Below are 25235 nucleotides of genomic sequence, written 5' to 3' on the forward strand. Positions count from 1 at the left end.
GCAGTATTGTAAACATGCAGTATTGTATACATGCAGTATTGTAAACATGCAGTATTGTATACATGCAGTATTGTAAACATGCAGTATTGTATACATGCAAGAGAGGGTAAAGGAAAGCACTCCTAGAATAATGCAAAGACAGAAATTTCCTGGAGGAGCATAGATTATGTAATATAGTACCAAATGGAAGTCTTAGAATTAAAAAATGCAATAACCAAAAAATTTCAGTTGACAGGCTCAAGAGTGAAATGGAGATTCCTGGGGAGTTTAGTAAATTTGAGGATAGGATAATAGGAATTACTCAGTTTGGGTAATTCAGAGGAAAAAGCATGGAAGAAAAATGAACAGACTGAGGATCCTATAGCACAATAACAGATGTTCTAAGATTCTCATCATTGGAATTCTAGAATGAGAGAATAGATAAGATACAAAAAAAAAAAAAAAAAAGCCTGAAATGTGGAAAAATATGGAAAATATTGTTTCAGCATGTTTAAGGTTTCTGATCAGAAGAAAATGAATTCAGATTAAAAGAAAACCCTCAAAACTGAAAATGTTGTTGAACAGATTTCCAGCTCTGTAGATACATTTAAAGGGAAGATAAAACCTAGAACAATCTTTGAAGAGTTTGATTACATTAGGGAGATAAGATTTCTTTTTCTGGAGAGGAGAGCAGCTTAATAGCAGTTTTTATATAAGCACCTAGGTTCATAAGTTTGTAATTCTTTTATATTACAAAATTACCAAGCTTAAGAAATATGGTAACTTAATAGATCCTTATTAAAAGAGATTAAATGGGTGTATTAAAACTTTCATAATAAATTCCAGGTATGATTGGTTACCGGTCATTCAAAGAACAAATACCACCAATTATACAAAACTCTTTGAGAAAACAAAATACTCCCCATGTTGTTTTTATGAGACAACATTGCTTTGAGGCTTACAACTAAATTTTGGGTTTTTAATTTCAAAATCAGTGTATTCTACCATATAGGAAGCTGAAAACCAGTCATATCATTGGATGAAGAAAAATAACTTGAAAAATCCGTTCAAGCTATAGAACTCTAGTCAACTTTGGTAGAAGCTCATTTCTTTCATGATGTCACCAACAAAGCCTGCAGCTAACATATTGATGAAAAGCTTGATGCTTGGTGCTCTCCCACTCCTTTCCCCCCAAATCGGGAGTAAGCAGGGATGTTCACTCACACCCTTCTTATTCATCATTGTACTGGAAGTCCTATCAATAGCAGTAAGGAGAGAAAAACACATCGCATAAACTTTGGAAAGAAAAATATAAAACTGTCCTTATAAAGAAATTACATGAATATTTATAAACTGATAGCCACACAGAATGTCCTAAAACTAATAAGTGAGTTTAGGATAATCGCAAGACATGATTATTAGGTGAAAATCATTTGTATGCTGACAAAACTACTAAAATGAACAGTGATAACTACCAGTACACCAGTATGGTTTATTATAACCTTCCATCTCGAAATAAAATACCTCGTTATAAGCGTAATATGTAAAATCCATGCCGTGAATGTTAAAAAATCATAGTGAGGGGATAAAGACCTCAGTAAATGGGAAAATAGGTTATGCTCATGGATTTGAGAACTCAACATAGTCCAGATCTGTTTTTCCCCCAAATAATCTACAGATGAAACAAAAATTCAATCAGTTTGCCCATGGAAAATTGGTAGATATAGTTGCACTCCAGATTTATATAGAAAAGCAGAAGAATCAGAACAGAAATATAGTACTGAAAAAAATGAACAAAATCGAAGTTTCATATAGTCTGCTTTGAAGGCTCACCATGGATACATGAAAAATATCCCCACAGATTAATGGAAACCAAGATTCCATAAACAGACCCACTCAAATGCTGTTAATGGATTACAAAGAAAGATGGAAAGGCAATTTCAGGGAGAAAGCAATCTTAACAAATTACGATGTATCAGTTGGGGATCCCAAATTGAACTTTCATCTGTACTTCACACCAAGAAATCGTTCAACATGGGGGGCATCAGAGTGACTCAGTCAGTTAAGTGTCTGCATTCTGCTTAGGTCAAGATCCCAGGGTCTGGGGATTGAGCTCCATGTCCAGCTCCCTGCTCAGTAGGGAGACCGCTGCTCCCTCTCCCTCTGCCCTTCTACTCCTGCTCATGCTGTCTATGAAATAAAATCTTAAAAAGGAATAAAAATGTATCTAAATTTAAAATATGGAACTGTAATTTTTAGAGGAAAACCTAGGGCATAGTTTTCATGACCTTGGGTTATGCAAAAGGTTCTTAGACAAATGAAACAAAAAGTGTAATTCATAAAACATTAATAAATTGGACTTTATGAAAACTATGCTTTTTACTCCAAGATACTATTAATAGAATGAATACAGGAGTACAGATTGTGATAATGTATTTGCAAATCACACATTTACAAGACTTAATGTTAGTCCATAAAAGTAACAGAAAAGAGAGAAAACAAAATAAAATTAACATGTGCAAAATATTTCAGGTCTTCCACCAAAGAAAATACATGGATAGCATTAAGCACATGAATAGATACTCAACATCTTTACCAGGAAAATGCAAATTAAAACTAGGAAGAGACACCACTACACATCTACTAGTGAGATGTTCATACATTACTAGTTATGATGCAAGATCAGCTAGCCACTCTGGAAAATATTTTGGAAGTTTCTTGTAGAGTTAAGTATCTTTTAGTACGATGCAGAAATTCCACTTGTAGACCTTTTCCATTAAAAAAAAAAAAGCTTATTTTCACGTGCACAAAAACTACCCATTAATGTTTATAGTAAGTATATTCATAATTGCCAAAAATAAGCAATTATTTAATATTCAACTGATTAATGTTCTGACACTGTGATCCATCTATTTAGTAAAATAAAATAATATCAACAAAAACATGATTGAAGCATGCAACATGCATGAATCCAAACAGAATTTTGTAAAATCTCAATATATTAGATTTTTGTAATTTATTCATGTGGCATTCTGGATAAGATAAAATGTTAAGGATGCATAATAGATTAGTTTCCTGGGATTAGGTGTAAATGAAATTTGGACAAGAAACTCAAGTCTGAAAAATTTCTTGGGTGAGTAGTGATAGAAATGTTTTGTATACTGATTTTAATGGTGACTACGTGAACTTACACATGTGATAAAAGTCTACCTCTTGAAAAGGTTAACTCTGAATGTTGTAAATTATAATACATTATTATTGTATTTATATTTCATTGGATAATGATGTAATAGTTTTACTCCAAAATTTCAGTTTTTATAACATCCTGGAACATCATTTTCAACTATTAAAGGAAATTATGCAGTTGCAAATTAATGATGGAATAAATCTTTGTTGGGTTTCCCATAAAAGAACTTTTGCAGTTTCTTTTGGAGGTGGTCCCGGGCAGCACACTAGAAGAAGTGAGGAAAATGAAATCGACTGGTACTATAGTATATCACTGAATGTGTTACCTAGTGGGTTATAATGAAAGACAAATAAGGCTCAATCGTGCTGTATGTTCTAAGTTATGTAGAATAGGTCTTCAAATTGTGCGACTGGATTTTAGGAAGATTGAGGCCACCCCCAAAGATATTATCTATATTCTCTTGTACTGTGTAGAGCTGTGGACACTCCTCTGTGCAGATAGTCATAACAATTAAAAATATTCCTTGGAAATTTAAATTTAAGTAGATCTCTCCTCTATCTCATCTGTCAACTATAGCAGGTGGACACTATACCCTAAGATGTAGTGGAGTCATCCTTAAGATACCTAAAGGCAGATATGTATTTTCCACTTTATCTGTTATGTCCTGAGTTATGATGTTTTTGGCAAAAGACTTTTATGGAGTCAAGTTTATCAGTTTTCTGTTTTGCCTTCCATTTTGTATCAGAAAATGCATTCTTTGTCTATTCTAAAGCTTAAAATCATTAACATGGTTTTGTTTCCATTTATATCTCTTATGCATTTGGAGTTCATTTTATATTAGTAAGAACAGGGATCCAAATTTTATCTTTTTAAATAGCTATCCATTTAGCCAAGTACTGTTTATTTAAAAGTTCATATTGGCCCCACTTATTTGAGATGATTATTATATACTAAATTTTCATATAACCTTGCATCTGTTTCTGTTTTCCTGTCCATTTTGTTTTTATTTACAGCAAGATCATCATTTTTATTTATAGGGGTTTTATAGTGTTTTAATGTCTAAGAGGCTTAGATTCCCTCAGTGTTTTTCTTAGTGACTATTTCTGAATGTTTCTCTGTATAAGCTTTACTATCTACTTGTCTAAAAACGTAAAAAGAGGATGCCTGAGTGGCTCAATTAAGCGTCTGCCTTTTGCTCAGGTGATGATCCCAGGGTCCAGGGATCAAGTCCCACCTCAGGCTCCCTGCTCAGCAAGGGACAAGGTTCTCCCTCTGCCTGCTTCCGGTGCTTGTGCTCATGCTCTTTCTCTTTCTCTCTCTGACAAATAAAGTAAAAAGACCATGATTTTTTTTTTTCCTTTTGAATAAATTAATTTTGTAAATTGACTTAGGGAAAACGAGTCATCATATTTAAGACCCAGGGGACACTTTCCCAAGTCCCTTTCTGTCATTGAGAAGTTTAAAAAATTTTTTCCTGGTAGCTTTTCTGTAATTCCTAGTAAGTACTTTTGGATTTGCTTGCTACTGTTGTAAATATGGTGTTCTTTTACATTATTCTAATTATGTTGTTAGATATATGAAGGCTTTTGACTGTTTCCTGTGTTATTTTTATATTGTGCAAGTTTCTAGTGATTGTCATTGATTACATTAATTTTATAGACCTCTTGGGATTTTCAGGCTACCACCCTGTCATTTCCAAGTAGATCCAATTTAACTTTTACCATCTCCTGTGTTTCTAATAACCTCTATTTAATTGCATCAACTATTCATGATACAATGTAGAGTAGTAGAGATAATGGGATATTTTCCTGATCTTAGTGGTCAGGCTTCTAGCATTCTTCCATTTAGTAAGGTAATGGCTTAATGTCTCAAAGTCTGTGGTGTTCGTATGTGATCATTTTAACATATTCTTAGCTTTAAAAAATAAAGTATTTCTAGTTTTTATTTTCTTGTGTGCTTTTTTCTCCCCCCAAAGTACATGTTAAATATTTTCAGAGTTACTCCAGGATTTATAGAGGTAAGCATTGAGTTATTTTACCCTTCCATCTGTTACTGTGTTGTAAGATTTTAATATACTTCTAAAATTGGAGTAATTGTATATTCTTAAAATAATTCTATTAGTGTACTACTAATGTGTGTTTTGTTAATACCATATTTAGTATTTCTGCACACACACAACATATTACATATTAATAAGACATTGGTTTGAGTTTTTCTGTTATTTTATCAGGTGAAGATATTGATATTATGCTTGTTTCATGAAAGTTAGGGGGTTTTCTTTTGTATTAATAGCTGCAGAACAACTTATAATACAGTGAAACTATCTGGAACATTGAACATTTGATGGAAATTCACTGAAAAATATTCTATGCTCGTTGCTTTCTTTGTGTGTAACTACTTGATAAATTTCTGTGTTCTGTGGAAAGTTCATATAGATTTTGTGTCTCCATGTTCCTTTAGCTTTTTGTAAAAGTCCTTTTATATTGTATGGTAGGGAGTTAGTGGTAGAGTATGGATAGGTAGAATACTCATTCTTTTAATTTTGCTCATACTAACAAGTCTGGTAAAAATAAAAATTTCACCTTTTATGAATAGCTGATACATTATTTTCTACTCTTGGCCACAGTTTTATGGGTGTCATACTGGAATGTGTGATGAAGGGACAGGAAAAACTTTGGTAACATGTCATCTTTTTAAAAATATTTAGTTTGTTACTCTTATAACATTTTTCTTTTTTTTCTTTCTTTTTAAAAAAATTATTCTAAAATTGAAATATCTACTTCTCATAGGGAATAAATTATAGCTTCTAACTCTGTATGTGATCCTGGAGTCTCTTCTGCTGCCATAGAACATCAGGCAGCTTGGGTCCTTGCCCTACCTGCCCATTGTTTCTCTGAGTATTTTCCTATCTCTAGGAAGGAGCTTCTCATCTGTTTCCTAGTCAGTATGACTTCCTACATTTGCAGGCGTACTAGCTACCTGTTTCTATGTAACAAATTATCCCAAACTCTTAGCAGTTAAAAACTAACCAAGCATTACCTTGATTTTTTGTGAGTAGGAATTCAGGAGCAGCTTAGCTGTATGATTCATCAATGTTTCTCATTAGGTTGAAGTAAAGCTATCAACCTGATGTTGTAAAGGTAAAGGCTTGAGTGAGGCTGAAGGAATCACATCAAGCTCAGTATGATTGTGGGTAGCCTTCAGTTATTTATACCCTGTTGGATTGACAGCCACAGTTCCTTAGTATGCCATGTGGTCCTCTTCAGCATAGGGCTGTTCATAACACACCATCTTATTTACCCCAATGTGTGTGATCAGACAGAGACCAAGAGACAGACACACATGCATAGAAAAGGAGAGATACCAAGATGGAAGCCAAAACCTTTTTATAACCTAGTATAAAATTAACTTTTATAACTTCTACCATACTTTTTTTTTTTATTAGAAATGAACCAATAAGTCTAGCCCACATGTCAGGAATTTTAATAAATTCCAGGAGGTGGTACCATTTGGGGTTGTCTTAGGGGCTACATTTTCATAGAAATGAGGGTTGTGAATCTTTGGGCTTTCTTCATGGTAAGAACATTTTTCCCCGCCAGGTCACCAGGCTACAAAATTAATTATAGGTTGTGCTTCCTTCCTTGTTTTGTTTTATTTTGTTTTGTTATTGGCATATATTTTGTTGGTTTTCTTTTATCTGTTGTCATTGTGGGGGAAAAAAAATGCTCCAGAGTTAATCTGCCAAAATAACTTTCGGAAATCTTGCAGAATATCATTAATACTATCTAAAATTTTCCCCTAATGTAATAGTATGCTTGGCAAGATAGTGAGATCCACAGGACTGCATCTACTTTATCAGCACTGAACCATCAGACAAGCATATTATTAAAAAAAAAAAAAAATGACGTATTAGGTTAAACTAATCACTGTCGGTTCTCAAGTTACTCCAAGTTTAAGTTTCTTTAATTCCAGTTCTAAAAAGTCTGATATCATCCTCTGTGGGATCCCTGTGAGTCAAAGTCATTGGTGACCCACTTTAATATTTAGGTGTCAAACATTTGGCAACTATTTTACAGATTTGTCTGTCAAGGCCATTTCCTCGCTGATCTGAGACAGCTGCCTGATTGAATGTCTGCCCTATATATTATTAACTTCACTCTTTAGAACCACTTCCAGTGACAAACCGTGTCTTGTCATTTTCAACTTTCTTTATGCCATTATAGTTGACATCTCCTGAATATCTACATGAAGATTTGTTTCTGCCAACATGGAAATATTTTCCAGAATGAGACAGGAGTCTTGAACTAGTCCCTGAAGTGGTCATTCCCAGTTGACAAAGTTGCGGGTCAATATGTGTGGTGTCAAAGTAGAGAAGATAATGAATAACAAAGCCTTTGGCATAAACATACAATATAAAAACAAATATTTTTTTTTTTTTTACATATAGGAATTGTAAAGAGCTTCTATATGTGTTAGTTTTCAAGATATAATGATAATGCCACTAGGCAATGGGTAAAGTTTACTATCTCAGTTATATGAGTAAAGGAAAATGAAGGTCAGAAAGGGCAGGAGTTGTCCAATGATAGAACCATTTTGCTATGGAATCTAAACGGAAACCCAAACTGACTCCTAGCCCCGAAAAGTTTCCATGATACTGTTCTGCCTTCTCTTACTACAGTAATCCTGAGTAATTGAAGCCAGTTTCCAACTTGCTTTAGTTAAAATAGTTATGGGCTAATCCCAGGAATACTCAAGAGAAACATCACATTTCACACTTCTCATCCCTAATATATACTGTCTTCAACCTGCCCTGAAATTGAACACTCTGATGTTTCTTAACATCATGGCAAGTGCCAAGCCAATTTCAAATTCTTTGTATTTTCGGAATGTCCATATAATTTAGCTGAGATGGGAAAGTTTTATTCATTTTGAACTCCTTCCCAGTCTAGCATACATAGCTCCTGGTCCTAGAATCTCTCAGAGGCTGACACTATAAATATCTAAGTTTATTTCTCCTTATTCCTCTTGCCCTATTTATCTCAGGTAATCTAATTGGGTTCAGTCTTGATTGTGCTGTAACTTCATAATCATTGCCAAGTCAACTCCTCCTTTTTTTTCTATTTTATCTAAACAACCTATTGAGATAAGTAGATGGACCTAGAAAAGCATCCTGAGGTTGAGCACAGTCCTTCTAGATGTGTTTTTCAACTACACTGACAGAAAAAGCACAGAATCCTCAATATAGTCATAAATTAAAAGTGTACTTGTTATGGAGGTATTATATAAGCCATGAATATTATTCATTTAAACATATGTCTAGAAGTACTTGATAGGTCCTGGGTGGACGTGAACTGACACAATTTTTGGTGTAGCATTCATAATATTGCTATGAAACTTTAATTTTCTTTTTTAGAAGGAGGTTTATGCTATGTTTTACATAGCGAGTGAGTTTGTATACTCAAGCATGCTCAGACGAGGAGGGAGTAAATTGATTCCTTCTTAAAGTATTAGATGAGAGGCACTGGGTCAGTTAAGCATCTGACTCTTGATTTCAGCTTAAATAGTGATCTCAAGGTTGTGAGATAGATCCCCGCATTAGGCTCTGCATTGGGTGTGGATCCTGCTTAAGATACTCTCTCTCTCTCTGCCCCTGAACCCTCTTGTGTGCACACATAAACACTCTTTTGCTCTCTCTTAGTGAAGAAAGAAAAAAGCATTAGGTGAGACCTTTTAGGCCCGACCGTTGGAAGTACTGTTCTGCACAAAACAGTGGAAACATTTTCAAGTATCTGTATGAGATGAAGGAAGAAGTCAGTAAGAATAATGAACCATCATAAACTAGTAAAAGAATCATCAAAACTTTTATAAAGATATTATTAACCTTATCACTTAGTGTGAATAAATTATGTTTCACAGAAACCAGGCAACAGGCTTGATTTCATAACCAGATATCACAAAGATAAAAAGGAACAGGAATTTATGGAAACATTGAACTCATTTCTGGAATTTCACACATCCATAATTCTGATTCCTGTCAAGTTTAATTTGCCTTCTGGGAGGCCAAGTACCTAACTTGTGTCTGCATTTTACAACAGTATCCTAATTGTCACAGACTAAATTTTGCTAAAAATTTATACACATTTCAGTTAGAGAATGTCAATAAACTATGAAAATTATACAGAGTATATTAATCATGAACCTCTAGGTGAAAGAGAAATTGTGATGTACAAATTCTATATTTCATCATGTATCATATGTGAGAATGTCCAAATTAGTAGAAACATTTTACATCATCATAACTTTTAAATGCTTGAAATGGATTTGAAAGTTGAGTGGAAACTCCTAGCTGACTAGGTAACCATAGTTTATCTAAAACCCGATAGAAAATTGTTAGTGAGAATGTATGGCATCAGATTACCTCAGGTTTCACATTTAGACCCATTGCATGTCAGCTTAAAAACCTTGGAGAAGTTATCAAGTCTTTCTGTTTCTGTTTGCTGTCTGAGATGGACATTATATCTGTCCTAGGATCATTGTTATGACCAAGTTAACATAAATGAGTTATTAAGAGGTAGAATTTAAAAGTGTACTATCGACAATCCCATATGCTATTGAATATTGCCATTATTCTTGTCTCTTGTAAATTTTAAGTTAAATTGGACTCTTTGGTATTCTGGGATAAAATGGGAAAAATGCGTGAAGTATTTCTGCTGCATCCTGAAGCATGACTCTCTCTGGAAAAACCTCCTGTGTGACCAGAGTTATAAAGTGAACTAGCTACCTTCTTTTTGGAATACCATTTTCACTTGAAAGAACAACTTGAGACAAACTGGTTCTTCAGACTTGAGGATTTGTAGATGTATTCTAGAAATGAATGTCATTTCAAGGAAAAGAATTGCAAGTGTGTGTTTCCCGACAGTTTCTCATCTGATAAGATTGGTGGGATATTAACAATTGTGATTTTTTTAATATGGTTTGATGAAGGATGTCAACATTTAGAATGCATATATAATTTAGTGAACCGGTATTTTTCAAGTGACTATGAGATTTTAAAAATCATGCATGGGTAAAAGTCATTCAAAGTGCAAAATAGACCAATGGATTTCAGATACACAAAAGGATTTCAGCATAACAAAGTATATAAAGTTTACTGATAGGGCTTCAGAAGGCACTTTACAGTTGTGACTTTTAAGACAAAATCAGTTACTAAGTTTTAGTGTTGAATCAAAAAATATCCATATTTGGGATGCCTGGGTGGCTCAGTTGGTTAAGCAGCTGCCTTCTGCTCCGGTCATGATCTCAGCTTCCTGGGATCGAGTCCCACATTGGCTCTTTGCTTGGCGGGAAGCCTGCTTCTCCCTCTGCCCCTCCCTGTGCTCGCTCTCTCTCTCTATCTCTATCTCTGACCAAAAAAAAAAAAAAAAAAAAAAACCAACAAAAAACAAAAACTTAAAAAATAATAATAATAAACCAATTTATTTTTAAAAATCCACAATTAACTAAAAAAGCTACTAAAGTATTCCTCCCTTATTATATATCTGAGGCTAGATTTTCTCCACATATTTCAACCAAAACTACAGAATACAACAGCTGGAATTCAGAAGCATGTTTGAGATTCCAGCTATCTTCTGGGAGTCCAGACATTAGATTTCTTAAACTTTGGAACACCAGCTGTATTCTCATGAATTCTTTTGTTTTGGGGAAATAGTTTTCCCACCCACACCCCCCAAAAAATGGCCTCCTTGGTATTTCTCAAACACACTTAGCATATGTCTACCTCAAAACCTTTGAACATAAAATTGGTCTGCTTTGGAGCTCGCTTCCCTCATTTGTTTTCACAGCTCACTACCTTGATTCATTCAGGTTTCTTTTTAGAATGACCTAATCAGAGATGGCTTCTCTTTTTAAACTACTTAATCAAATAGTGTCTTCCACTATTTTTCTTTATATCAATCACCATTTAGTATTAAACTTATTTATAGTTTATTCCCTCCATAGTAACATGGAAGCTCTCTGAGCAGAGAGACATGCTGACCTCTCCTCCTTTTTCCAGTGAAAACAGTCTTTTTTTTTTTTTTTTTAAATGGAATTGAAATAATGGTCTTTTATGGAAATGTGGTTAAAAATGTGTAGGGAAGTTTGGGGCACCTGGCTAGCTCAGTCAGAAGAGCATGTGACTCTTGAGCTTGAGCTTGAATCCCATGGTGGGTTTAGAGAGTACTTAAGATTATTAAATAAATTTAAAATATTAGTATCTTTTGGGGCACCTGGGTGGCTCAGTTGGTTGAGGGTCCTACTCTTGATTTCAGCTCAGGTCATAGTATGAGGCAGTGAGATCAAGCCCCATAGTGGGTATGCAGCCTGCTTAAGATTCTCTCTCCATTTCCAACGATGGAACTAGAGGGTGTTATGCTAAGAGAAATAAGTCAATCAGAGAAAGACAGTTATCATATGACCTCTCTGATAAGAGGAATTTGAGAGGCAGGGTGGGGGTCATGGGGGGAAGGGAGGGAAAAAATGTATGATGGGACCGGAGAGGGAGGCAAACCTTTAAGAGACTCTTAATCTCAGGAAATAAAACTGATGGCTGCTGAGGGATGGGGCAGCAACCCCATCCAGTGGCTGGACTGTGGACACTGGGGACTATGTGTGCTATGGTGAGTGCTGTGGATTGTGTAAAACTAATGATTTACAGACCTGTATCCCTAAAACAAATAATACATTATATGTTAATTAAAAAAAAAAAGATTCTCTCTCCCTCTCTCCACCGTCTTTCTCCCTCTCTCTCCCTTCCACTTTTAAAAATGCATAAGGAAATTTACAGAGTAGCATATTATTGTAAAAATCTTAAGGAATAATCAATGGGAAAAAACAAAATAAGCTCTTCTGTAAGTATTTGGAAAAAATGTCATGAACAAAAGAGTAATACAAAGTATCCAAATGCTCCTAGTTTTCATGTGTTTAATTTTACTTTCACAGATGAAATTTCAAGGTGTAATAGTCTATATTAGCCATTACTAAATTGAATAAGGTGAAATTATTTTATTTAAAATATTGACTAAGATTTGAGGGATGTTTAATGAATGCACAGATTTGGAGGTGGGGATAGCTAGCGAATAGGAGAAGCAACTGATTTTTGTATGTTGTTGTATCCTTCAGCTTTACTGAATTTTTTCCACTCATACAAATTTCTTGTGGAGTCTTTACAGTTTTCTATATATAATGTCTTCTATAAAGAGATTTTTTTTCCTTATTCCATTCCAGATATGTTTTCTTTTTATCGTTTAATTTCTCTGGTTCGGGGATGTCTAGGTTGTTCAGTTGGTTAAGCATCTGTCTTTGGCTCAGGTCATGATCCCAAGGTCCTTGGATCGAGCCCCATGTCAGGCTCTCTGCTCAGTGGGAACCTGCTTCTTCCACTCCCTCTGCCTGCCTCTCTCTCTTTCTCTCTTGCTCTCAACTAAATAAAATCTTTTTTAAAAGTCCTCTGGCTTGGACTCTATTTCATTGGATAGAAATGTTGAGAGTGGGCATCCTTCTCTTGTTCCTGATAGAACCAAATCCCTGCCTTCATAAAAATATAGTTTACTAATTTAAGATGACTATAATTTAAAAATTAACATTACAACCTAGAGTAAACTCTAAAGAATAACATAAGTATAGGTGTTACTTCAGATGAGAATATCTGTGTCTGCGAAATGTGTCAAGAAAGAGTACCAAAATCAAAAGGAAAAAAAATGGAAAGCAAGATGACTGATTTAACCTTAACCCCTACCAATGACAACATTAAATATAGATGGTCTAATCACTAATTTTTTATTACAACTATCAAAATAAATGAAGACACTGCTATGCTGTTTATAAGAGATAAACTCTAAATATAAAGACACAAGTAGGTGGCAATCAGAATGCTAGAAAGAAATATAGTATGCAAATTTTAATTGTAAGAAACTAGACATGATCCATATTATGGTAAGACAGACTTGGTTTCAAAACAAAGAATGTTACTGGAGATACACAAATTTTATAACAGTCATATTGCATGTATATACCTAATAGAGCTTCACCTACACACTACACATTTTTTTTATAGGATTTTATTTACTTGAGGGGTGCCTAAGTGGCTCAGTCATTAAGTGTCTGCTTTGGGCTCAGGTCATGATCCCAGGATTCTAGGATGGAGCCCTGCATTGGGCTCCCTGCTCAGCAGAAAGCCTGCTTCTCCCTCTCCCACTCCCCTGCTTGTGTTTCCTCTGTTGCTATGTCTCTCTCTGTCAAATAAGTAAATCTTTAAAAAAAAAAAAAAAGTTTTACCTAAGAGTATGTTCACGAGACTGTGTGTGTGTGAGAGAGAGAAGGAGAAAGAAAGAGAATCTGAAGCAGACTCCACACAGAGCCTGATGCGGGGCTCTGTCTACAATGGTGAGGTCATGACCTGAGTTGAAACCAAGAGTTGTTCACTCAGCATGCTGAGCCACTCAGGCACCCTGACACTTCTAAATATGCAGTAGAAACATAACTAACAGACTGAAAGAAAAAAGAACATAGCCATAATTGTGAAATTGAGATTTAATATTCTTCTCAATAATTGCAAGTAGTAGACAAAATAATGGTGTGTATATGTGTGTGCGTGTGCGTGTGTGTGTGTATACACACTATTAAGCAATGCTACCAGCCAATTTAAGCTAATAGAAAAAATACAGAACACTATAGCCAATAGATGGAATGCACACGTTATTTTTAAGTTAGTCAAACTTCCTTGCTATGGAGGGGATGTTTCTGCACCTCTAGAATTTCTATGTCGAAACCCTAACTCCCAATGAGATGGGAGTGTATTTGGAAGTGTAGTTCCTTTGGGAAGTGGTTAAATCTAGAGGAAGATCATGAGGGTGGAGCCCCTATGATGGGGTTCCTATGGTTGTAAACAAGAAGGACAAACCAGAAAGAGGGCTTTCACCAGAACCCTACCAGTGCTGGCACCATGACCACAGACTTCTAGTCACCAGGGCTATGAGAAATACCATTTTTATTAAGTCACCTAGCCTATGGTATTTTGTAATAAGAGCCCTACAAGACAAAGCTATATCTCAGTGTGGACCATGTACTAGTCTATAACCCAAGCCATAGTCAATTTCAAAAGCTGAAACCTTCCTTAACATCTTTACAATGATAAGTAAGCTAAATATGATTAATAAAAATATGTAGACCACCCCAATTTCCTTGGAAGCTAATCACAGTGTACTTTGCTATACATTGAAGTATTTTGAAGTATTAGTTGATGCAGTATTACATTAGTTTCAGATGTACAGTATAGCAGTTCCACAAGACTGTGTTATGTTATGCTCACTACAAGTGTATCAGTCATCTGTCACCATGCAATGCTATTATCATACCCTGGATTATCATCCTTATGCTGTTCCTTTCTACCTTATGACATATTCATTCTGTAACTGGAAGCCTGTTTCTCCCACTTCCTTTCACCCTTTTTGTCCAACTGCCATCCCCAGTGTACTTTCGAAACCTACTGATCAATGAAGAAATAGATCAGAAAATACTTGTAACTGAACACTCATAAAAACACCTTGTATTAAGTCTTGTGGGTACAGCTAAAGCAGGGCTTTTATAAAAATTAAATTACATTTATAAAAATGTAATTATAAATGTTTATATTAGAAAAAAGTAACATGTAAATATAAATGTCCTAAGTGGTCAGCTTCAAAATCTTGGGGGGAAAAAAGTAGCAAAGCCAAGCCTATGTAAACAGAAGGAACACACACACACACACACACACACACACACACACCCTGTATCTTCTAGTTCTATGAAGTAGAACCTGTAAAACTAATCTGGTGAAATTGGAGTAGTGCTTGCCTCTGTGATGAAATGAGAGGTACTGATGAAAGGGACATGAGGGAAGATTTCAAGGTGATGACAAGCGTTCCATATTTTGATGTGTCAAATCCATGTGTGTATAGGTTGGTCAGAGCTCAAATGTATAGTGATTATTTTCTATGCTGTAATTTTACCTTGGGAAATAAACTCAATTTAAAAATGCATTGTATGTAAATATGTTAACCTATGCAGGGAAAAATGTCAGTATACTTAGGATGCATTCTGATAGTTGCTATTTTCAAGTCTATTTTATATTTAATACAGTTGGTTACAAATATTTTTATTGATTTTATTACCTTAATATCACTTCTTGCTGAATAAAAAACATGACCTTAGAATCCAGAATGTGCTTTTACCACACTCTTAGAGTAGGACAGTGTGTTCATTGAGTATATAGAGAGTAAGACTTGAAACTAATTTGCTTCTATATTTGAAGTATGAACAAAATGCAAAAAAAAAATTTAATGCTTGCATTGGTAATTCATTGTTTAGGAGTTTCTCCCTGGGTGAGTGGAGGGGGAAGAAATCTATATGTATTCTTTACTCAGCAGCTGTAATATGATGTTAGACTAAAATGGCATTAATGTTTATCTGAAATACAATCCTCACAGCTGGCAAATGTTAGAGCATTATCTCGTAGAACGTCTATAAAATCTGTAGCAAATTATCTTTAAAATGGCAAGAAATCAGTATCTATTGAATTTTTATTCATTTGTTTCAGTATTTTTAAACTTGGTTGAAGATCACACATACAGGCATGCTCACCACATACCTTCTCAAGTGCTTTGACAGATGTAACAGAAATATAGGTCAAGAAGTAAAGCGTAATTGTCAGAATTGAAGAATTATAAAGATTAGATAAGTGCACAGTTTCTTTCAAGTATAACAGATATGTGGGGGCGAGGTGTGGATCCACTCCGTGCAGATATATTCTTCTGACAATGTAATTTCTACTTAAAACGTAGGTGTTTAAAAAAAAAAAATAAGTAGGTGTTTATGTATGTCCTGTGTGGGTGTTGGTGTGGTTGTGTGTATAAAGTGTGAGGAGGGAAATAAGGAGTAGTTTATTTTTCGTAGACACATCTTCTACTTGGGAAAACATCAATATATCCTTCTTGTTTATATCCTAGCAAGGTTTGAGAGAATTGAACTCAAGCCACTATGTCTCTTTCATATTGGAAAATTCAGGGTATCTCGTCTGATAGGAGGGAAGACCAGGCCCAAAAAGAGAGTGGAGAACCTCCTTTGAAAGCACAGATCTGGGTTGAATTTGAGGAACTCTGGGGGATATTGGAGGGAGACAGGTGGGGCATGCAGGCTGTTATCAGTGCTTTGAGGCTTTTGAAAGATAACTGGGTGACACATACTTTAAGAACTTTCCCCAGGTTTTATTGTAGCACCTTTGGCATTTTTCAAGAGGGTAATGAAGAATTAAATTGCTTTGTCTTTGCTTTTGGATGTGCATCTGAATTCAACAACATGCTAAAATAGTCATAAAGAGACCCACTTTTACGGAGTTATATTAGTAAGTTCAGACTTTTTATGTGTTTAAAGAATCTTTGTCAGCTATTATGTTTCCAGAATTAAAGTAGCTCATTATTAAAGAGTGTCTCTTTCCTTTTGTTTAAAAAGTGTGTCTAGTCCATGGTGAATTCATGATAATTATTTGACTCACTGATGTGCTTTCAGTTTTTATGTCTTCAGCTTTCTTATTTCCTGTTTTTTTTTTTAACTTAACACTTTATTCGCTGTTTTGACCAAGTATACATACAGCAACATAAATAGTTTTTTACCCATAAATCTTCGTTTCATTCCTCCCATTATTACCAGTTCTGCTCCAAATTGACAATTATTTTGTAGGACATGAATAGTGTTCCTTTTCTCTGAATAACTTACCAATTAACTAGGGGTTAAATCTACTTCTGTAATTATGGCACCTTCAGTATTTCTTGATAATTGTGGTCACTGATGGTTAGGCTGTTCTAACTTGTTGACCTGTCAGCCTTTCCCTGACCCTCGTGGCAGGAACTTTTGTGAAGTGCCATCTGTTGGTCCAACTGTTGTCTGTTTCTAAGGCCGTCCGACCAGGAACTGTATGTTTGTCCACTGACTCCTTGCTCCTTCAGTGAGAACTCTTCCAGAAGGGCTAGAGTGACTCATATTAGATCAGGAAACCAGAAGCCAGTATCCTGCATCTCCTTTGTTCTTAATGAGAACCATAATTTGATTAATCAGATGGATGAACAAAAACTCATGTCGTGCCCAGTAGTAGCACTTCATGATCTGCTCCTCCCAGTACTGAATCCATTTACAGTGTTGGACTTTTGCCTTGGCATGTTCTTTTAATTTTCAAAATTGAACTGCTGCCTAGGATGCCTTGTTTCTATCTTCTACTTATTAGTTGGAACTCTGGAGGCCAACAATTACCTGAATGGTATCCAAAGTACTAATTTCTTAGACAGTATTCATTTTGCCACTTTGCTATTTCTATTGGGACCAACCTTTGTAATTTTGGTAATTCCAATATCCTGTTATTCTCTGCCTAATCCTGTGCTTCTGAAGCCCTAGCGGTACATAGGCTCATGAATGGTTTGTATGTGAACTCATTAGTAAACATTTTTCCAAACTAAATGGAAAACTTTTACCTTACATCTGAATGTATTTATTAGGACATAAATTACTATGAGGCCATGAAAGTAATTAAGACTTTTTTGTTATTATTTAATCAACTGTTACATAGATGAAATAATGATATTTCTAACTTTGTTGTTTTTAATTTCCAAATCTAATCGATGTTAAAATATACCTTTAAAGTCTCTGTATAACGTTTGCTATTGAAAATTATTTCTGTGGTCTGAAAACAGAATTAGAAGCAATGAAAAGAACTCTCTACTCAGTAACTCTTTGGGTGTCTTAAGTACTTCTAAAGATTTCATAGTAGGTAGACAGTAGTTTCAAAAGTTAAAGTTAGTGTTTCCCTAATGTTATCTAAATAAGTTTGAAGACAAATGAAGTTCAGTGTTCTGAATTATTGTTCAAAGTTCCCTGTCTCTTCAGCTCCCTGGTGCTTCTGAAATTGAGGCTTTCAAAATTTCTCACCTAAATTATTACAATAATCTCTTAAGTGTTCCTTCTCCATTAATTTCATCCTGTTTCCTATTCACCTTAGAGCTGTTTGTAGCCCCAGCCAGCATCATTGGGTTTACTCACTGCTACCAACAGCAAACAAGCCATGTTTTATTATCGCAGTAGAATTCCACCCAAACCACTCTCCCAATCTGCTGAGAAATAGACTGGCTTGTCTGAGGTCTAAGCAGGCTATTTAAACATGGCAGAATCCCCTCCAAGACCCGTCTCTTTCTCTTTAGTAGAATAACTTAGAGGTCTAGGATTGCAGGGCCCCTCCAAGGATCCATCTCATTTCACAGCTTCTTTCTGTCACTGGGTTTTCATAACAACATCTCTTTTTTAAGTATCCTATCAGTAGGGGGTTGGAACTTATTCTTAGAATTCCTGTTTTCTAGGTAACCTCTTTTTTATTTTGCTCTTGGCTATCCAGTACATGTTTAAACAATCTCATGTGTTAAACTTTATCTTCTCTAAATCCATAAATGCAGTGCTGTGATGGTAAATTTCTAACAACTGGCTCTCTGGTAAGGGGGCAAAGGCATCCATGATTTTTATAATTTGCTCATTTCTAAGGTGTGAATACTTCCCATCATGACAGATTTCATACTCCCAATATGATGTCCCTTGAATGTGGAATTAGGAATTCATTATTATGGGCCTACTTCACACATTGTGTTTGGCGGGTTTTGACTTTACCATGACTGAAACAATAATGGATACAGTAAGTTTTCAGGAAATAGACTCTCACCGGTGGGATTCAGAGATTGTCCTTGGCTCCATCCTGAGTTACTTTAAAATGGAACAAGGTCTACTGGGAATATGTCATACCTTGACATTAAGATGAAATTACCACCCGTGGTCACTCAGGATGAAGTGCCTGAGAAAGATAAGACTTCAGTGAGACGTGTGACTGCTTCTGCATGTAAGAATTAGTGATGGCAGCTGTGAATGGATCAGGATGGTACATACCTGAACTGCAGCATTTACAGAATGGGAAAGGACAACTTGGGAAATAATAAAATTTCCAACTTTCAAGTCACAGTGATAGAAACAGAGTTCTCCTATGACAGACCTCTTATAGCTGTAAAATACATGCAACTGAAAATTATACTCAAATGTAATTAATTATTTTGCAGAATTACAATGCAAGCTGAAGCCAGAGATTTATCAAGTATATAATATAAATACTAGGACTCTTTCATAAAGAAGTGGATTCTTGACTTAAATGGATTCAAATGATTCTATAAGCTATCCAAGGCTTCATTGTCAATGGAAGGAACCCATTTTTTTAATCTTAAAAAAGATTGTGAAAGAGGGGCCTCTGGATGGTTCAGTCAACTAAGTGTCTGACTCTTCGTTTTTTGCTCAGGTCATGGTCTCCGGGTCTTGAGATCTAGCCCCACTTGGGGCTCTGTGCTCTGTGGTGAGTTGGCTTGAGATTCTCTCTCTCCCTTTCCTTCTGCCCCAATCCTGCTCAAGCTTGTGTGTTCTCTCTCAAATCTGGGGCAGGGGAAAAATGATTGTAAAAGAGAATGTTTATTCTTCTGAAGATGCACTATTTCAAATTCTTATCTCATTTTTAACCAGAATCATAATATGCTGCAGAAATTCAAGTGTGACATTGACACAGGGAAAGATAGTATTTTTGCTAATTTGTATTTATGGAGGCTTACGGGGAAAATGTGTAAAATTAGATTTTAAAGATGCTAGGGTAAGGAGGATAAAATATAATGATGGGAGAAATTTATTTTTATAGGTAACTTATCAGATCTGGGTTTTCTGTATTTAAGTAGTTGGAAGTGGCTCAAAGAATTTGTGGTGGGCTGCTTGAAAGCTGAACTCAACAGTGGCTGTTCCTCACTGATGCTAGGATGTCAAATTCTCTGATGTAGTGTAAAGGGATGAATGAAATGGAGATACAGTGGAAAAGAAGTGCATTTTTTTATGAAAGACCAACACATATATATACTGGCACATACTCAAGACTCAGAATATTCCTTATTAAACACTTGAGAAATGTGTTAGCGATGGAGGACCAGGTTCCAAATAAAGCTCTGTGATTGCTGAACCCGTTAGAGGGGGCTAATGCCCAGAGATCCTGCTGTGAAGATGATAGCCCTAATTTCAGCGGTAATTTTGGAGTGAGGGAGGCTTTCTTGCTGTCTTTAATCTCTAGCAACAAAGGGGGTAAAATTATTATATTTGGAAGCAGGGATAAGAGGTTAAAGAACAATTTAAGCTGCAGAGATATTGATGGTGATCAAATGATCCCAAGTTTACTAAGGCATGAAATATATAAACATGTACCATAGTATTTGCTTAAATAAATGCATAATTTCTAAATCTCAAGGTACAAATCTAACTCAAATTTATGCTGGAGAATAACTCAAGAACATTTAAAATTGTAAATCCTGTGGGCTATGTTTATTAGAAACTGTGGCTGCTTCTAAGAACATTACCAACATAAAACTATCCAAAAATTAAAATAAAAACTTAAAACAAATTAAACTATTTATGTTTTAATAGACTTAAGTTTTGAGTTATGAGTCCCTGGGGACTCAGTATGTGACTGTGGACCACCAATCCAAGTAGAGTTTTATAGTCCTCAAGTAATTAAGTTTCAGTGGAAATCTTACACATGGATAGGCCATTTGGTTCCTGGAACTAATCTTCAACTGTATAGATGGAATAGATTTATGGTAATCCCATTTTGGCTTTCCAACAAATGGATTTACAGCTGTTAGAGTCGGGAGTAGTATGTGGAAGCCTTTTGGTAGTCTTTTTTTTTTTTTTTTTTTTTAACCAGTCTGATAAAAAAATATTTGTATCTTTGGGTAGATTCTATAAAAGCCATTAAAGAAAACAACTTTGAAAAAGATTGTGGTTTGTCACATTCTTACCTGGCAGGTTAAGTCCATTTGGATTGTTTATTAATCTCCAAGAATGGCTATCGATTATAATGAAATTTTACTTGGTCTTTATTTCAGTTGCAATTTTAAGTGTGATATCCTTACTGGAACAAGGTCTGCATAACTTAAGCCCCTGATCTGGCAATTGCTCTTTGCATTATACTAATTAAGAAGGACTACTAGAAGTAGAATCTTTTACCTGAGAGGAAAACAATACATTTTCATGGTCTTGCCTTAAGCCTGTATTAATTTTCATCCTCTCTACAGAGAGTAGTGGGAAGGTCTTCAGTTCCTTTACATAATGCAGAGTACAACACGGGCTATCTATTGATGACAGCATGCTAATGAGTCTTGAGGAGGAGGGAGCAAATTAGTTAGGACACATAACTGCTGGAAGAGTAAGGAATCTTCTGAAAATTCAGGGTCCTTCCACTTCAATGAAATTTACAAGGTTCTAATAATCTAAAACAATTGTCGTGGTATGCTCTTCAAATTGGGACAGAGGATGCTATTACATTTATAGCCTATCACTAAAGACCTAAAAAGCTTGGTTCAGTTCCTTAAATATTAAGGACAGCATACATTGCATTCAAGTAATTCATGAGGCTGCAGAGTTTTAGAGGGGTCCTGAGCAAGAAAACGTTCTGCAACAATTCCAGGGTAGAATACAAATTTCTCTCTTTGACTGGTTTCTCTAACCCAGCAGATGCAGTTGTAGTTTAATAAATAGGAATGCCATAGTAAACCTCTGAAAAGCCCCAGCAGAAGAGTCACTAAGAAGATTCCTAGGCATTTGGGTTCTTCAGATTCCTGAAAGGCTCTCCATAGCCAGTTGTCAGGCTTGAGAACCCAATACCTGTCCTTGGGATATAAGGTGTTCATATAGCCTGATGTGCCATTTTAAATTGTAAGCAATCTATCACATTATAGGCTTTGGTGTAGTAGGAATACTTTGGTAAATTGAAAATGGCATATATGCCATTGCCCTGATGGAGCAAGAGCAGTTCCTCAAGCACAAATGTTGTAAGTGTGTTTAGAACACTTCTGTAGTATTCACTTCTAGCTTCTGGCCTTTCCCCTCAATCCACATCTGTTTTCTCACAAGAGTTTTTTTGTTTTTGTTTTTGTTTTTGTTTTTTTAATATTTTTCAATTTCTTTTAGAAATCTGAATTCTACCCAGAATTTTTTAAAAGATTTTATTTATTTAGAGAAGGAGGATGTGTGGAGGGGCAGAGGGTGGAGAGCGAGAATCCGAAGAAGACTCCCCACTGAGCACAGAGAATGACACACAACTTGATCCCAGCACCCTAAGATGGTGACCTGAGCTGAAATCAAGAACCTGACGTTCAACTACTGAATCACCCAGGCACCCCCTATCCAGTATTTTTTTTTAAAGATTTTATTTGCTTATTTGACAGACAGAGATTTCAAGTAGACAGAGAGGCAGGCAGAGAGAGAGAGAGGGAAGCAGGCTCCCCACTGAGCAGAGAGCCCGATGCGGGACTCGATCCCAGGACCCTGGGATCACGACCTGAGCCGAAGGCAGAGGCTTAACCCACTGAGCCACCCACCCTATCGAGTATTTTTATTTCAAGTGGCAACAGGCTGCAGGAACATCAAAAGCATCCCTATAAGATACTAGCGTAGTCATCAGTACATGTGTTTGTTTACTGAATGTGATGTCAACATATATATATATACCTTTCTACTTTTGATCAGAAATTTAGGGTTTGGCTGGATAGTCAGGAATGGGATAATAACAGGTTGGTAATTTCTTTCACAAAGATGCCTGGGATTTTGGGTTCACATTCTGGAATAGGAATATAACTACTATATGTTGATATTATGTTACATACTACACACATGTATGCACTTATAGGATTTGGGTACCTATGATAAATATGCCACAAATACATACATGTGGGCATATATGGAGATGCTATGTATCATGTACATTCATAGTATGTTCTAATTAATATTCATACTGATACTTATCTAAGGCTATATTTTTTAGTCAATGAAACAACTCTTTCCACTATGTCTACTCTAATCTTTGTTATGTCAGAATTCAGGTTAGAATAATTATAAATCTATTTTGATCCAGGAATAATTTCTTTCATTGCCTGAGGGAATTTTAAATTTACTTGAGATACTATATTTAAAATTACAAAAACTATACATACGTGTATATTTGAATTTTTATACATATATATAAAATATAGGATATCATGTGTTTATATGCATATGTATATGTGTATATATATAATATGTTAAATAATATGCTGTGGAATATGTGAGGAAATGTACAAAATATAAAAACGATTTATTTGTGGCTCACTCATTTCATTTCACTTTGACTTTCTTGAATAGCTTTTTTTTTTACCACTCTTTGGGTAATAACAACCTTCCCTAACAAATTTTTCTTAACCTGTATATATCTTAGTTTATGCATATAAATCATATAGTTATTTCTTTAATTGCTTATTTCTTATATCCATCTAGCAAATATGAGTTATACAGCTATAATCCGTGACTTTGTTCTTAGCAGACAGAAGAGTACCTGTTTCAAAAATCTTGTTGGATGAACTTAGAGGTAGGAAGATCATTAAGTTGAATTGTCACAAGTATGACCAAATAGTCATTAGCTTTTTTGGCATTCTTAATGTCACCACATTTTAGTTTTATCACTTGCAAAATGGGAGTAATAAAGGTATCTGCCTAGAAAGATGATTTGTTTGTATTAAGTGGCATACTGTAAAAGAAAGCATGACTACTACTTATTATTTATTTATAGATTCTAGCAGAATCTTCATTCCCAATCACTTTAGACATTGTGTGCCAGTGCTGATTTGAATTCACTTAAGAATAAATCTTCAGGGGTGCCTGGGTGGCTCAGTGGGTTAAAGCCTCTGCCTTTGGCTCAGGTCATGATCTCAGGGTCCTGGGATCAAGCCTCGCATCAGGCTCTCTGCTCAGCGGGGAGTCTGTTTCCCACCCTCCTCTGTCTACTTGTGATCTCTCTCTCTCTCTCTGTGTCAAATAAATAAATAAAATCTTAAAAAAAAAGAATAAAACTTCGTATTATCAGTAATGTATTGTACGGATAATATGTTTAGAGGTATTTGGAAGATGATAAAACAGCTATAATTCAAAATTCTCTTCTATCAGTTTATCTCAATTCCCCATATTAACATAGTTTATTTATTTATTATTTTTCTATGCATTGAATTTCTGTATTTAAACTGGATGGGACATCAAGCTGTGTTTTCAATTAATTGAAAAAAATCTCTTTCCATTTGCAACAGCAAGGAGTCCCATCACGGAGTGTAATATCAGTAATCTGTTTTTCATCTTATAATTACACAAAAAAATCTTCGAACAATGGAATGGTTACAAGAGACACAATCCGGTATCATCAAATGCAGATCAGCTAAAATGTCTTTATGAGACATTCATTTATTAAAAGACCTAGCTTCTCCTCTTTGCAGATTTGACCCAGAAGCAAATATGCATTTAAAGAAAAACATGTACAATTTCTTCACCTTGAGTTGTGCCTTTTGTTTTTGTTTTCCTTAGTTGATGGATTTCCTTTTCTATTAAATTTTCTTTTTTATATAATGTAGTCGTTACATGTACTACTTTATGGAGCCTAAATTTGTATCTTGTATTAATTTATTATCAACTGTATGCACTTAAGCAAATTACTCAATATTTGGGGCTTATAATTTCATTCTTAAAATGGAATAATAATAATACCTTATTGAATTGGTATGATTCTTAAACTAATCGACTTATAACAGCTAAAACATTTCAGAAAAACATTAGTTTTTCTTATGTATTCCTTTATTCAAACATATGAACTTCTGGGTGCTTTCTGAAAATCTGACCAATTCCCTTAAGAGCTTTTTGTAATCCAAAGCAAACTTCTTAGCTTGCCAAAAGGTCTTTGATCATTTGTATATTACCTTTCTGTCCATTCTCTGCAGAGCTTCTCCTCTGGTAATTTCTTTGGCAGGAAGATCAGGAGACAGTCTCCCTAAAACACCATATTTATTCTTTGTAATGTTTTTGTTTAGGATGATTAAAAACTTTTGTTTGGAAAATTGTGTTCCTTCTTCAAGCTTCAGCAACATTATTA

This window comes from Mustela nigripes, chromosome 15, assembly GCF_022355385.1.
Source record: "Mustela nigripes isolate SB6536 chromosome 15, MUSNIG.SB6536, whole genome shotgun sequence".
Classification (NCBI taxonomy): Eukaryota; Metazoa; Chordata; class Mammalia; order Carnivora; family Mustelidae; genus Mustela; species Mustela nigripes.